Raw genomic sequence first — 17,136 nt, forward strand, 5'->3', positions numbered from 1 at the left:
ACATTTCTCCTTTGATTGCTTTGTGTATAAATTCTTGTGGGTTTGTATGATTGCAGAGTGGCTAGATATTTTATTTCTTCAATTTCTTTATGTTTACTTGTGCTATTTGCCTCCTTGAGCTTGTCTTTAAGCTCTTTTATTATTTCATCCTTGGGAAACTGGGAGTGGCAATTGGATCTTGTGACTAGCACTTCCTTCCTGCTGGGTTTTTCTTCCTTCCTGGTGTTGGAGGAGGGAGGGGCTTATTCAGCCCAGTCTGGAATGGAGTTCCTCTACTTTGTTAGGCCCGAAGACACAGGCTTCTGAAGGTCAGAACTGTTCTTGTTTGCTTTCTGTCTACTGCTAAGATTCTGAATTAAGACAAAGCAAGGACTGATATAGAGTAGATGGGAGTGGGATGAACCCGCCACCAACCTATGAGGCCTGGCCTCAGCTCTGAAGCTGAGGAAAAACTCCAATCCCAACTGGTTATTAAACTTATATTATTTGAATTCTCAGTCAGATAAGTGGACTATCTTTTCTGGGCATAAAGGGAACTGAACATCAGTTCAGTCATTCAACAACAAACAGTCTTATCAGATCCCTGCTGCTTCCTCTCGGCAGGGGGGCATCTCTCTCCTTTGCCTCACTGAGCAATATTCCCTCTCTCCCCTCAACTCCTCCATACCCTGCTACTAACCTCTCATTATCCCCTGGTTTTTCATATCCTCCCCATCTCTCCCAATAAATATTACAGTTTTGAAAAAAAAATTATTTTATCATGTGTGCAATGCAATACATGCACAAGGACACTGTGGAACCCAAGCTGTGATCGATTCAGTGAGAAGATTTTGGACAGCACCAGGAATATCCTCATATGCCATAAGAGTTTGCCAAAAATGTAAAATTTGTATGCAGTTCAATCAGGGAGTTTATAAGACCAAAGGGTTAGAAGGTCATCCCTTAGCATATACTCCATTTGAATGCACACAAATAGATTTTATCAATATGCCAAAAGACAAAGGGTTTAAGTATTGCCTTATCATCATAGACAGACTGACTGGATGACCCTAAGTTTTTCCTGCCAAAAAGAACAATGCAGCATCTGTGGTCAAAATCCTATTAAAAGAAATCATACCTAGATTTGGGATTCCCTCAAAATTGGACTCAGACCATGGAAGTCACTTTATTCAGTCAATATTAAATGAAATTTATAAAAATCTAGGAATACAAGCAACATACCACAAACCATATCACCCCCAAAGTTCAGGGCAAGAGGAGAGATTAAATAAAGACATTAAAACATTGATAGGAAAATTTTGTGCAGAAACACACCAAAAATGGACAAACATTCTGCCATTAGTTCTGTTCCATCTTAGAACACGACCCAGTGGAGATTTGCACATCTCTCCATTTGAGATGCTATATGGACACTCAATTTGGCAAGGAAGGACTTGTAAACCAGCTTACATTGCAATGATAGGTGGAGACTGTCAATTAACAAAATATTTACAAGTTTTACAGACAAGAATAGCAGAGTTGCATGAAATGGGCTTACTACAACAAACAGTACCCCTGGATTACAATTTGCACAACATCAAACATCAAAGGAGACATAGTATACTTAAAAATTTTCAAAAGAAAATTGGCTACAGACATAAAATGGACTGGACCACATGAAGTATCGCTTACTACCCCAACAGCTATAAAAGTCGCAGGGAAGGACTCATGGTTCCATTGTTCCCACGTAAAACCAGAAAAAGTTCAACATCACTGTAACAGAAATAGAAGATAATTAGACAACAGATTAGTGCTGAGAAATGAAAACAAAGAGAAACCCGGCAGGAAGGAAGTGCTAGTCACAAGACCCAACTGCCACTCCCAGTTGCCCCTTCCCCCACCAACTGTCAGTCTTGTTTCCTTTCCACAGGAGAGAGATGACTCCATCAGGAGAACATGGATTCAAGTCCCACCTCTGTCAACTACTGGTTTGAAAAACTTGGACAAGTCATATTTTTTTTAGTAATCCTGTTACTTTCCATGATAATAAACTGTATATTTGCATTGGTAGAGGGAATTTTCTCTTTAGGAGTTTACTACTCTGATGACATCATAGCTTTAGGCAATAAATGTAATAATGTTATTTTTCAAGGCAAAAATAAAATGCAAGTCTACTCATGACAAGTAAACTTTTTCACATCATATAGAAAAACAAACAGGATTCTGAAAAAGATCCTTTGCAATATGTTGCCTTGGAGGATGTTTCTTTTGTTAATAATCTAGAGTGGACCTCAGTTTCATCATTTATAAAGTGAGGATGTTGGATTTGATTGACTCTGAAGATCATTCTAGATCCTTCTAGTTGGTTCAGAATAAAGAATGTTGGACTTGAAGTCAAGAAACCTGAATTAAAACATTGTCTCTCACTTCATTCTATATCCTCTCAAGTCAAAAAATGGCCCAAGTTATTAAGTCAAATATATTTCTATTTTAAATGAATAATTTGCAATTATCCAAATGTTAATGCTATTTTCAATGCAACAAATATTTATTAAGTGACTAGCATAGGTAAGGCTTTCGCTGTCCTGTACACTAGGGATATAAAAACAGAAATGAAAAATTGTTGGTCCCAACTCTCCAGAAGCTTCCATTTCATTTTGGGGAGAAGAGGAGGCAAGGAGATGTATGTAAACAAATAAATACATAGAAAATAATCTGTAGAGAAAGAGATCGAGAATAACAAAGGGGATGTGGAAAGAAATTACCCTCCAGCTAATTCTTTTTTAAAAATTCATTTATTTAGTCAATTTAAAACATTATTCCTTGGTTACAATAATCACACTATTTCCCTATCTCCCTTCCCCCCACCCTTCCCATAGCTGACTCACAATTCCACTGGGTATTACATGTGTCCTTGATCAGAACCTATTTCCATGTTGTTGGTGTTTGCACTAGGATGTTCATTTAGAGTCTATATCCCCAACCATATCCCCTCGACCCATGTAGCCAAGCTGTTGTTTTTCTTCAGTGTTTCTGCTCCCATAGTTTTTCCTCTGAATGTGGATAGTGTTTTTTCTCATAGATCCTTGCAGATTGTTCAGGGACATTGCATTGCCACTAATGGAGAAGTCCATTACATTTGATTGTGCCATAGTGTATCAGTCTCTGTGTATAATGTTCTCCTGATTCTGCTCCTCTCATTCTGCATCAATTCTTGGAGGTCTTTCCAGTTTACATGGAATTCCTCTACTTTATAATTCCTTTTAGCACAATAGTATTCCATCACCAACATATACCACAATTTGTTCAGCCATTCCCCAACTGGAGGGCATTCCCTCATTTTCCAATTTTTTGCCACAACAAAGAGCGTAGCTATGAATATTCTTGTACAAGTCTTTTTCCTTATTATCTCTTTGGGGTACAAACCCAGCAATGATAGGACTGGATCCCTCCAGATAATTCTTAAAGCAAGCTAGGGATTTTAAGAAGTGAAATTAAAGAAGAAATGCATTCTAGGAAATAGGAACAGCACATAGGCTATGCCCAAAGGCATAGGCTTGGGAACTATGATGCTGCATTCAAGGAATAGCCATTAAATCAATTTGTCTGGAATATAGAATGTGTGAAGGGGAGTCTAGTGAAATAAATATGGGAAAGTGGGTTGTAGTCATATAATAAAGAACTTTAAATGTCAGACTAATCAGAATTTATATTGTATTTTTGAGGCACTAGAGGATCCCTGATGGTATCTGAGCAGGATAATGATTGTGTTTTAGAAAAGTTATTTTGGCAGCAAGTCACATTGAGGATAGACTGCAAAAGGTTTGAAATACTAGAAGCAGGAAGCTCAATTAGTAGGCAAGAGGTGCTGGTGGCCTTGTGAATTCAAGAGATATGGAGATCAAATAAGCCAATCAATAATTTTCATTGTTATTTATACAAATTTTACAGATTTTAGAGTGCTCTTGTTAAGGAGACAAGTGATGGTGTAGTGCAAAGAATGCTACCCAACACCTCACAGGCCAAGCACTTAGCCTCTCAGAGACTCAATTTTCCCCTTTATGAAATAATTGGACTATACTGCCTCTAAAGATCTTTCTAGCTCATGATCCAGTTGGTGCAGAAGATAAAATATAGGACTTGTGGTCAAGAAGCCCGAGTTCAAATCTTGTCTCTCATTTCACTGGTATTTCATAGAGATCTTCTTAGGTTCCTCTTAAACTATACATTTCATCATTTCCTATTTCATCTGTTTCTTATTTCTTGTATGTTTCATCTATTATGTTCCATTATAATCATATATCATAATTGGTATATACCAACTTTAGCATATACCATATACCATATGACACTACTTAATAAGTGTCTGACTCTGGACAAGTCACTTAACCTGTGTCAGTCTCAGTTTTCTCGTATATAAAATGGGAATAATAATAATATATGCCTAAAAGGATTGTTAGGAGTATCAAATGAAATAATATAATAAAGTTATTTATGAATTTTAAAGGACATTATAAGAGTTGTTACTATGATTATTTATATGTTATCTATATTATTATTATTATTATCATTAATTTATAAGAACCTGCCACCAACCTATCAGAACCTTGGATCCTTTACTTGTAAAAGCAAATTATAATGTTTGTACAGTAGGATGTCATTTTACACAACCAATATGTTCCAAGACTCTTTGAATTAAGTTGAACTTTTGTACATAATAGCAAACCCCATTATTTAATACATATTTCTTATGCAAATACTCCTAGACAGTTTATGACTTTTCTTAGGCTTATCAGAACTACCAGCATCACTACTCTTGAAATTTGGGGCCATTCTTAATAAAAATAGAATGAATGAAACCAAGAAAAGCACTGCTCTAATGCAGATGTGAAAACTCTGATGCAGGTGCTGATGTTTGATATAAAACAATGTGATGATTCACACTAATGCTTCTCAAAGCAAGAAGGAATGTGACAAATGGCATAAATTTCGTGCATAATTAAAATTTTTATTTTATGTATTTTTCTACCTTTATTTTGTTATTGCCAATTGCAACCACCTGAGTTTGCATATATTGAGTTATTGTAAAACAAGGTCCTATTATACTATCTCTCTGATGGGATTTCTATAGAGAAAGAACTTTCAAAACTTTAAAGTGATCTAGAAATAAGAGCTATTATTGGGATAGGTCAGCCTAGAGAATTATTACTATGAAAAGATCTGAGCCCTTTTCACAGCAGAAAAAAAATCCTAAAAAACTAAAAGCCATCTATTGGGGAATGGCTAAACACATTGTGGCCTATGTAAAGGAATATAAGAAATTACCATAGGAAAAAAAGTAATAAAATAAGAAATGACAAAATGGATGATTTAAGAGGGAACTAATAAAACCTCTATGAACTGATGAAAAGTGAAGGGAAAAGAGCCAAAAGAATAATTTATACAATGACTTCATTATAAAGACAACTTAAAAAAAATTTCAGAACTATAATCAAGGGGACAGCTGAGTATCTGTGTGGATTGAGAGCCAGGCTTAGAGATGGGAGGTCCTGGATTCAAATAAGATCTCAGACATTTCCTAGCTGTGTGACCCTGGGCAAGTCACTTGGCCCCCATTGCCTAGCCCTTACCACTCTTCTGCCTTGGAACCAATACACGGTATTGATCCTAAGATTGAAGGTAAGTGTTAAAAAAAAAAAAAGGACTCTAATCAATGCAATGACAAATCATGATGCCAGAGGAAAGAATTGAAGAAGCTTACTTTCCTCTTTCTCTTTCTGATTGAGAATTGCAGTGAGGAAATTAGGATATTGATTAAGATATTGATTAAAATAAGATATTTGATGAAGAGATCTCTGAGGGTACAAGCTAGGTAGAAAGCAGCACATGAGAACAGAGCTTGGAAGGAAGAACACAGGAAAAAGTTCTGTCAGTTGGTGAGCTCACTCCCTCCCTGGGCTTCCATGGGTGAGCTTGCTCTCTGTGGCTGTTATTGGAGACAGACATCAGAGTCTTTACTCTTGATTTGTGAAAGGGAAGAGAGATCTCTGAATCCCATCTGAAGAGGGTTTCTACTTTCCTGATAGAAAGAAGCCATTTTTAAGAAGAAGCTGATAGATCTGCTTTGCTGGATAACAGTTTTGGAGAAGGAGAAAGATTGAAGCTGTTTGTCTGGACTCTGGGTCATACCAAGGATACCAGATTGTTAGTTAGCTGCTGCCATCTTGACTGGCTGAATTTATATGTGCTTGGAGACTCTCTTTATCAAATTAATTAATTAAATAAGGATTTTAGGTAGACTTATAGTCAGATAGTGGTTTGGGGATTTTTTTTAGTAAGTGCTAGGCAATTTTAGTGTAGCTGGAAGAAAAGAAGGCTCTGTCATGAGACAGATGTAGAAAGTGGGTGAAAAATTAGTTCCCTCTTAGTTTAAGACTTTCCTGATTATTAATCCTTATTTTCATATTATAAAACATAAATAAATAGCTTTATACACACACACACACACACACACACACACACACACACATATATATATATATTTATATATATATATATATATATATATATATGGTGTCTCCAAGAACCTTCCATATTGACCTAAGGAAGGGAAGCCATCCCTGGCTTTCCTTCAGAGAAGAGAATTAAAAGATACTTTGTGGACCCCAAACAAAGTATCTTATCACATCCTCCTCCTCACAGCTCCAATTTATCAACATTATTTCTTCAGAATGAATAGATTTAGAATGCAAAGTGACAGGGCAGCTGAGTAGCTCAGTGTATTGAGAGCCAAGTCTAGAGATGGGAGGTCCTGGATTCAAATTTGACCTCAGGCACTTCCCAGCTGTGTGACCCTGGACAAGTCACAGTATTAATTCCAATACACAGTATTGATTCCAAGACAGAAGGTAAGGGTTTAAAAAAAAACAAAAGAATTCAAAGTGATAAAACCAATGAAGGAATTTTGTGTGCATATGTGTTTTTGAAGTTTTGTTTATTTTGTTTTCAATGTAGGGGTCTGGTGAGTGGAGGGAGAGTAAATTCTTGTTACTTGGAAAAAATAATATTTAATGCCTCCTAGAACAATTTTTTAACACCATACATTTTTAACTCACCATATTCCATTGGTAGTTGACATTTATTTCAAGAGAGTATTTGTATTATAAAAATGTAAAAGTCCAGCAAACTCCAAAATGTTGAGATTCTTTCCCCCTTTGGCATGTCCTATTTATTGATTTAAAAAAAAATATATATATATATATATGCTCAGTGATAATTGGGTTTGGATTGAGATGGATTAAAAGCCAGGCCTAGAGTCAGAAGGTCTTAGGTTCAAACCTGGCCTCAGACACTTCTTAGCTGTGTCACCCTGGACAAGTCACTTAACCCCCATTGCCTAGCCTTTACTGCTCTTCTGCCTTGGAACCAATACACAGTAGTGATTCTAAGGTGGAAGGTAAGAGTTTAAAAAAAAAAAAGATTCTCACATGTTTTTAAAACAATTTACAATATGAATCTCATTTCCAGTATGATTACATAAGTATTTAATACCCAAAGTACCTAGGATAAAACATCCAGGGAAAAGCTAATACAGTGAAGCTAAGTGTATACAGTAGTTTCTATGAAGGGGAAAAAATGGAGTCTTGAGGAATAAAACATATGTGAAAAAGTATCAATGGACAGATATCTGAAGTCCCATTCAGGCATCTCTGTCTTCGTATTTAAGAATGGGTATACATTCAATATAATTGATATTTCTCCTTTTGTCAGTTTTGTTGCTGTTTCAAATGTGTCCAACTCTTCTTGGTCCCATCGGGGTTTTCTTGGCAAGGTACTGGAGTAGCTTGCTATTTCCATCTCCAGCTCACTTTACACATGAGGAAACTAAGAAAAACAGAGTGAAGCTAGTAAGTGTCTGAAGCCAAATTTGAACTCATGTAACAATAATAATAATCAGGCAAGTATAAAATAGGAGGAGACTCATCATGGAATCTAGATTAAAGAAAGATCCCCTGTGGATTTTGAGGTCCCCCAATGTTCCTTTTGATATCATGTTGATCACATAGAGCACCCTGGAAAATCTCCTAGAAGAGATCTGTAATCACTCGAAAGAGTCTAGCCTGTCCACATACAAAGTGAACAAAGAATGACTGTTGCTCAGATTTCCATCTGTTGCAATTGGGATGGGACAATCTGTACAGCTTGTTCAACTGTATGTGTGTCTAAGATCAAAAATATAAAATGGACAGAGTTGGGCTCAGAATTGAACAGGTGGAAGACAGCAGACCATATTGCATTCAGAAAATTACAAAGCTCCTTTATTGACCCCAAACTCTCCTTAGAAGCAAAGGCCCATTTTTATAATAGTTGTTATTATAGCAAACTAGTGTTGCTTTATGGCATGCCTCTCTCCTGAAGAACTAAAGATGAGTATAACTTCTGTGCAGAGAGGCAAATGGTAGATGAGGTTAGACTGTGACAGATCACCAATGAGGAGTTCAAAGGAAGAATAAGAGTAGAAAAATGTAATCAATGAACTCTATAATTAAAAAAATTAATCCATTCACATGGCATGAAGCAGTGATGACGGGAGGGCATCCAACATGTCCCATAGACACCCTTACAATGGGCCTCTGGATCATTGAGTGAACCCTCTGTGGCAAACTTTTGGGAGGTTATAGGTAAGAGCTCCCCAGGAAGGTCAAGCATGGAGGGGGGGAGGGGTTCTGAACTGTTTGGGGGAATTCAGGAATAAGTGAGATCATAGGTGCAGATGAATATTTGAGAGTAAAGAAGAACTTCTACTATTTAGAAGTGACCCAGATTGCTGTGGACTTCTTCAGGAAGTGGAAAGATCCCCAGATAATGGAGGTTTTCATTGTGAGGCTGGGTGACCATTTATTGGAAAAGGATATTCTTGGTCAGATGTAGCCCTGGACTAGGGAACCTCTCAGATCTCTTCTAGCTCTTAGTTTTGTCATTTTTTTGTGAAAATGTTCAGCAAAGAGAAGGTAGAAAAATTTTACTTGAGAAGGTTTGAGCAACAATTCAGTGATTTGTAATAAGACTTTGGGAGATTTCACAAAAGAATCATTTAGTCTTGTAATGGTCTTTGATCAGTCTATTTTAACTCAGATAAGCAGAGATTCAAGTGCAAACAAAATACCTTGAGGGGAAGAGAAGCTTTGGGATCAGGGATAAGGAAAGAGGATTGCCAGAGGAGATGACACAACAGTCTGAAATCAACCAGAGGGACAGTTGCTGGAGCCTTGAACAGGACAGGACAGAAGGAAGAGATTTAGTGACTGTCCTTCTGAGAAGCTACCCTTACTCAGCCTTAGCACCCCATCCCCACCTCCAGCTCTATTATCATTCCTACTTGGTGTTCAGAATGCTTGAGTTACAATTGCCTTTATGCCAGGGAAGCTCATTGAAATAGCTGGAGGTCATGAGTTTTATAGGCAGCTAGGTGATGTAGGTGACTTGATTTGACAGGAAGATCTGAATTCAAAACCTGTCACAGATACTAGCTTGTGACCCTGGGGCAAGTTCCTTATCTCAGCCTTAGTTTCTATATGTGTAAAATGGTATTAATAATAACACCTATCCAAGGGTGTGTTGGAAACTTGCTTTGAGTGGTTTGTGCCAATTCTTAAATTTTCAGTGTAATCCTTCATATTTTGGAAATCCCACTACAAATTAGGGCTTGATTCATAGTTCTGTTGATTTCTAGACCTAAGAAAGTATTAACAATACAGATTAATAAGTAAAAATAGCAAACAATACACCAATAATGTGATAAATAAGAAAACTGTGGCAAATAGTTTTAAAGTGACTTGCTCAGGGTCATGCAGCTGGTAAATGTTGAAACCTGAATTTGAACTCATCTTCCTGACTCTGGGCAGCTAGGTGGCACAGTGGATAGAAGGTTGGACCCAGAGTTAGGAAGACCCCTCTTCTTGAGTTCAAATCTGTCCTTAGACACTGTGTGAACCTGAACAAGTGAGTCCATTTTGTCTGCCTCAGATTCCTCATCTATAAAATGAGCCAGAGAAAGTAATGGCAAACCACTTCAAGAAAATCCCAAATGGGTTCACAAAAGCAATGAGGTAACAACTCAAATATGGCTGAATAATAATAAGTTTCAGACTGTCAATCCACTTTACCAAGGAGATACTTCTAAAACTTTAAAATTTAAACTAAACTCAAAAGTATGTAAATATAATTTTTCCCTCTGGAGAGCCTAGTTCTTAAATAGAATTAGTAATAGTAATAAATAAATAAATAACATTTATATAGCACTTACCATATGTATAAAGGTGAAAATTAATGGTTACACAATAACTTTATGAAATTATGTAGTTGCCAATATTTATTATATCTCAAGTCAGAAATGTATTTAGAAAATAGAGAGGAAACAATAAAGTTGAGAAATGTGAAGAGGATAGAAGTTATCTATCCTATCTTAATCCAGGCAGAGATTAATTAGCTCCCAACCAGGAAGACAGATAGTGAGTAATCATGAGGCCTTCTCCAAGATGGAAGCTAGTCTCTCCAGAAACTAGGAAAGGGGCCAGCCTTTCACTTACCCTATGAAGTAGTCCAGGAGTCAGAGTCCAAATTGAAGCCAAGCTCCAGGCCCACAATCCCAGCCGCAGTCTCCAGTAAAGCTCCCTTGAAGACTATCTCTAGGAGATATTCTCTTCAGATTATCTTCTCAAAGACAATCTGCTTCAAGCCAAAGGATTTCATGGCTTTTATGGTGACTTCTTGTCTCCTCCCCTCTTCACAGTGGCCCATCACAGTTTCCAAATTGTCTAGTACTGCCCAGGGGGACAGTATCTGTGGGATCAATTCACCTGCTGAAGCTTAAGTTCTCTCTTTGAAGGTTAAGTTCTCATCTAAGGGTATGAATTTTCTAAAATTCACCTTCTGGAGAGGTGAATATTCATCCTGGTTGATGAGTTTCTGAGGGTATGAATTCTCTAAGTGATTTGTGAGCTCCTCCACCTAGTTCAAGCTTGTGTTGATTCAATCAAAAGGTAGACAAAGGAGAGTTAATCCAACCTTCACAATCTAGTTCGGTACCTAAATTAATGTTAAATCAGGATAGACAACAGAGTAAAGAATTGTCTTTCACATATGCCAGGAACTGTGCTATGTACTTTACTGTTATCAGCTCATTTGTTCCTCACAAAACCCTAGAAATAGATGCTATTATTTTCTTCATTTTACAAATAAGAAAAATGAAGTGCTTAACTTGATTAACTAAGGAAAAAATAAGGTTCCAGTACTTCTCCTGTCTAGAGTCTCATTCTAGGACATTTATTTTTTATCAAATGACATCAATCCCTTTTATAAAGGGATAGGAAGAAAAAGGAAAGACGGCTGACTCAAGGGTGGAGACCGTGGGGACTGTACAAAAGTATGACCATAAGCATGAGGGAAGAGAATGTCCAAGCCTGTACCATAGTTTTTCCAGTTGTTTATTCTAGAAAACGGTGACCCAGAATTATAAGGGGCCCCTGGGGGGACATCAACGTCTCCATCTGCCACAATTAGGTGCCAAGAACTTTAGATTCAGACTTTGTTAAAGGATGCTTTGGGGGCATCATTCTTCCTGGCCAATAATAGCTTTTGCTGGACTACCACAGCCAAGTGTACAAACCAGAGAAGATTAGCTGAAAGACAGACCAATTAATTTAGATCATTAAAGCTGTGCCTTAGTAGGGTTTGCTTTTTGGTCATGGGAAGGGGGCATGTTTCAGTTTTCAAACAGGGATAAGTAAGACCTTAGTTATGAGGATCAGGAAAAAAAGAGCACTTTTCACATATTTATATATGAAGACATTAATGATACTGACCCAATACATACCCTTTGTAAGGGCATTGCCATGCTTGTGTCCAGCGTTTTTCCTGCAGGATGGGACCTACCAGACTTTGAATCCTTCTGACATAGCTTCCAAGAACCCAGGGACACTTCCATGCCAAGATGAGTTATTATAGTAGGGCTACAATGGAGGCTTACTTGAACTAATGACTTGAAAATGGAAAAAGAAAAAGAAAAAAAAGAGGCTAACTTTTTAAACCTCAGGTGCTCATTTACTGAAAGTATTTTTTATCCAAACATGACATCTGTCATCCTATATATTTTAAGAAATGGGACTAACCAACAATGAGTAGCTGCATGTTTTTTGCTTGATTAAGGACCAAAGTCAATAAATAATACAAATGACATGATATTTAGATTCTTCTTAAGGCGTCTAAAATATTACTAGTATCTATGAATAATATTTTTTGACATTTTAAATATTTAAATAATTCCATTCAGTAAGAAATTGCTAATTGTCATTTTTTTGTACAGAGGAACTTTGCTAAGTGCTAGGAATACAAAAAGTTAAAAGAAATAGCCCCAGCTATCAAGCAGCTTTAAATGAAAAATGTAAATTTCAGTTTAATTCACATAGCAAAACCCTGCCTGTCAGAGAAACTGTATCATAAGGTGATTTTTATTATAAAATAAAAATGGATTTATTAAAGAAAAAAAACAAATAAGAAAAATGAAGGAAATATGTTAAATGACTTATCCAGAGTCATGCAGTAAGTGTCTGAGGACTCATCTGAATACAGGCCTTCCTGACTCCAAGTTCTATCACTTCTATTGCTCTATAAGCATTGTTTAATCTCAGCAGAAATGTCATAGAAGGCTCAAGGTATAATGTCATCACCAACCTGAAGGCTTGTTGACTGTATAATTGGCTAATAATAATGGTAATAAGCATTTATATAAAGCTTTAAGATTTACAAAGTGCTTTACATTCATAATCTCGTTTGAGCCACAGAACACCCACCTGACGGTAAGGAACAGATGAGAAAATAATGTGCTTTGCAATAAAGAATTATGGCATGGTGAGTAGAAAGTTGGCCTCAGGGTAGGAAGGACTGGATTTCAGGCCCACTAAAGCCACCTCTTGGCTGGGCAACCCTGGGAAAGTCACTTAATCTCTCAATCCCTAGGCAACCTAAGATTGCAAATCACAAAGCATGTACACACCTGTATTGATAGAGGGAGTTTCTGGGAGTTCCTTAGGTCAATGAATCACAGGTCCAGTTGCTATCCTTTCTATCCATGAGTTCAGATTATAGGAACAAATAACCAAATATAGACAATGTCTGCTTTATGGATAGGCTGTGTTCCCTCCCCCCACCCCCCCAAATGGTTTTAAGTCAAGCATTTAGAATTCAGAACACGTTTTCCCATGGATATGATATTGTTAACAACGATTAGGTTTCTGGGCTAGTCCACAAAAGCCAACTCAATCCATAATGTACCTTAAGTATAGTTTTAATAGTAACAGAATCGAGAAGCTAACCACCATTTAGAACAATGTTGTTTTGTTTTATAATGAGATTTGTTCTAACTTGAAATGGCAAGAATGTGTCTAACTCTTCTGTTGAACAGGAAGCTCCTTTCACTCTCCCAAAGTTATTTGACTCCTCTAACTTTATGCCACTATAAGAATACTTCAGGGACCTTTGATTTGATGAAAGAAGGGTATTATGACTACACCTTTTTTATATAGGGAACTGAGAATATTTAGCATCTGTAAATCAGGAGATATAGCTGAATATAGCACAAGGAAAAAGGTTCTAGAGCACCAAGTTCATCTAATATGAACCCTATATATTTTGTAAGGTGGAAAACTGAGGCCCAGAAGGAGAAGTGACTTACTCAAGTGACAGAGAGAGGATTTTTACCCCTTCTCTATCGATTTCCAATCCATCAACCATGCTCAATAATTTTTCTATCCACTATATATTCTCCTAGTTTCTTTCAACCAAAATAAAAGAAAGGTATGATCCACTATAAAAATTAGGGATAAACAGTGGAATTGCTTGTCAACTCAGGGAGTGGGGAGGGAAGAGGGGAGAGAGACAACATGAATCATTTGGGAAACATATGTAAATTTGTTATTGGGATAAAATAAAGATAAAATTTAACCAAAAAAAAGAAAGAAAGAAAGAAAATCAGGGGTGAAAAGTTTATGTGAACAATGACCAAGTAGCTAAATTTCAAGAGTGTGTTTTAATAAGATGTTGCATGCCTTTCAACTGACTCATTTGTAAATCATACTTGTTTGCACAGGACTTGGTGTCCCTCAAATGAAGAAGGAGCAAGTGTTAGAGATGTAAAGCTTTCATGCCAGTGCTAGCCAATGATTCAGTATTTATTTAGAATTCTCTTGGCCAGAACTTGCTGGGAAAGGGAATGTTTTGTAATGGTGCTATGAGGAGGATTAGGAAGAAGGCCATAGAGTGTGGAGAAGACATCTAAAATTCAATGATACATGGAATGAATATTTTTCTCAACTCCTAGAAGGGAAAGTGGCTACTCCAGGATATATAGGTCTGCCATTCCATCATAGAATAATGGTTATATTAAAGAGATACTCAATGTTTCCACCCCTTGTTTGGAGGAGACCCTCCAAACAAATCTCACAGGTAATGCCAACAGAGTACAAGCTCTGCCTGCCAAGGTAGAAAGGCTCTGGTTACAGACCTGGTAATAGATGGTACAGGCCTAGGAGGCTAAGGACCAGCCTAGTTAAGCACTTTTTTTTTAAATCTAGCACAAAACAACCCTTAAGGACAGAGTTATTGTGATGTGTATCTGTGAAGGAATTGTTCATGTTGATGAAATAACAGATCTTTTTATAGTGGTAAAAAAGCAATATGGGAATCAAAATATGAGAGTTAATCTCAGGGATAAAGGCAGGTTCTAGGTATTATATTCATTACAGATATATACTAAAATCATTGTAGGTGCTCTGAATGGAGACCCTGTTGCAGTACCCTTAATTTTTTTGGTGGTTTGGGGGAATTTTGTTTTGTTTGTATTTTGGTTCTTAACCTGTAGTTTCATTAGCATGAGGGCATAAGCATTTATTAAATGTCTACTATGTGCCAGGCACTATATTTAGCACTTTGCAAGTATAATCTCATTTGATTATATCCCACAGGGGAGATATGAGGGGAGCTCTGTAAGTTTTCCTCTTACAGCAATGTCTCAGCTAGTTATAGGTGAAGGAGTCACACTCCCAGGAGTAGAGTGGCCAGAAGGACTTAGGTAAGTGAGGGAAGCCAGCTAGGTTATTGGCACACTTCTTCATTTAGTCAGTTTCCCATTCATCAAAGAGCTAGCCAAGTAAAATCAATTATAAGACATCTAAACGCACTCCAGAGTCTCTCCAAAGCACTTCCCTTACACATGGCCATGCCTCCCCCAGATGCAGGTTCCCAGTCTCTCCAAATGGCAAAGTTATAGCAGCTAAACAAGCTGATGGAGTCTTTGCCTAGATCAGACTACTGTAATATTTATTTTATGCAGTCCTCTCAAACAATCTATCATGACTGATATGCTTAAACTTACCGCATGGTTCTAAAAGACTATTATCAAAGACTTGATGGCCTTTAAGATCCTTCCACCTCTAAAGCTATAACCCTATGAACTCCCTGGACTGGATGTACTACCATGTTAGCATTGGCAGAATAAGCTATTAAGAGCAACAATTCAGATATGTACTGAGCCTGTTAGCTTGTTTTCTTTTCTTTTCTTTTCTTTTTGCATTGAATGTGATAACTTTATTGATGATACACAAGATAGAACTTTATGTTCCTCCCCACTACTTCAGGGGTGTTTCAGGGCAGGGATGTGAATGGGGGCATGGGATCGCCAGCATAGGGACATAGGTTATTATGGATATGAGCTCCCCAGTGGTGGAACTACTCTTTTTTTGGCTGGGTATGAAGATCTATGGCTTTCCACTTTACTTCTTGGAGGCCATGTACATCACAAGGTCTTCTACCCAGTGACTGTAACTGTACTCTTTGTCATACCTCTCCTCTTATTTTCCAAGGGGTATATTATTCTCACACCATTGATGGAATAGCCCTCGGTTTCTTTGTCCAAATCCAGATACCCTGGATCATTCCCCTTTCCTACCTGATTTCCCTCTTTTTCTTCATTCCATTGTTATGTGATAATTAGCTGGATGTTTTCAATAGTTCTTCTAACAAGCCTCTGGTAGTAAGGGATTGGGCAAGGTCTAACTAGAAGGCTGCCTAATGTAGAAATCATAAAGAAACTTAGTTGTTTCCACCAATTTCCACTTATCCAGGATAGTCATCCCCCATCAATCAGAGAAGACCACCTCTGAACTAGAACATAGGCTATGAAACATGGGCTGTCTTGTGGATGCTCTCAGCAATATCCTTTACCACCTTCCCATTGTAGTCTATTTGTAAACAGCAATTAGTACCATTAAATTTTCCACATATCCCTCCCTCCTCATTGAGGAGATAGTACAGAACCAGTCTATGCAAATATGTGGCCTCCCTTACTTGTGTCATTTGGTCAGCTGTAAGCTATTTGATTAATAATGACCTCTACTACTGCTTGAGGTCTCATTAATCTATTCACTAAGTATATGGGAGTCCTATACTTCCATGTCCTGCCTTGAGCCCACATAGCAGGTCCATAGGTCTTTACAACCCTCTCTGGGGGGACACTCATCTCCCCAACAATTAGCATCCCTGGTACTGGTGATATCAGTGTTTATGATATTCCTATGGCTCATATCAAGACAAAGTCAACCTGTCCCAGACTTCAGCCTTTGGGCTTAAGATCCATTCAAGAGTGTAACCTCCTGCAGTTACACATTAATATTTTTGTGGGTGGACACCTGAGAAGGAGATAGGAAACTGAGGAAAAATGGATAGAGGAGAGACAGAGAGATTGAAAGAGAGAGAGAGAGAGTGACAAAGGACAAGGAGTTAAAAAATATGGGCTCCATCATGCATACTCTTCTGATGGTATTGAGAGAGAGGAATCTGCATATGTTCTCAAACTTTTATTGGAGAACTTGGGAATGTGGAGTGGAAGGTAGCTAATGAACATGTGACATGGCATAGGCTTTAACATTGGCTCAATTGACAATCATGTAATCAAATAGGAGGAAGTTGATCAAATGTGTAACTTGGTAAGGAATGTGGTCTAACAAAGTGGGGGCTAGGACCCTGTGGCAAATAATGTCCTGCTCAGCAATTCTTTTGTCCTTTGGACCAAAGATTTGGAAATACAATAATCAATAAGTAACA

Source organism: Monodelphis domestica, chromosome 6 (genome assembly GCF_027887165.1).
Source record: "Monodelphis domestica isolate mMonDom1 chromosome 6, mMonDom1.pri, whole genome shotgun sequence".
In the NCBI taxonomy this organism is placed as follows: Eukaryota; Metazoa; Chordata; class Mammalia; order Didelphimorphia; family Didelphidae; genus Monodelphis; species Monodelphis domestica.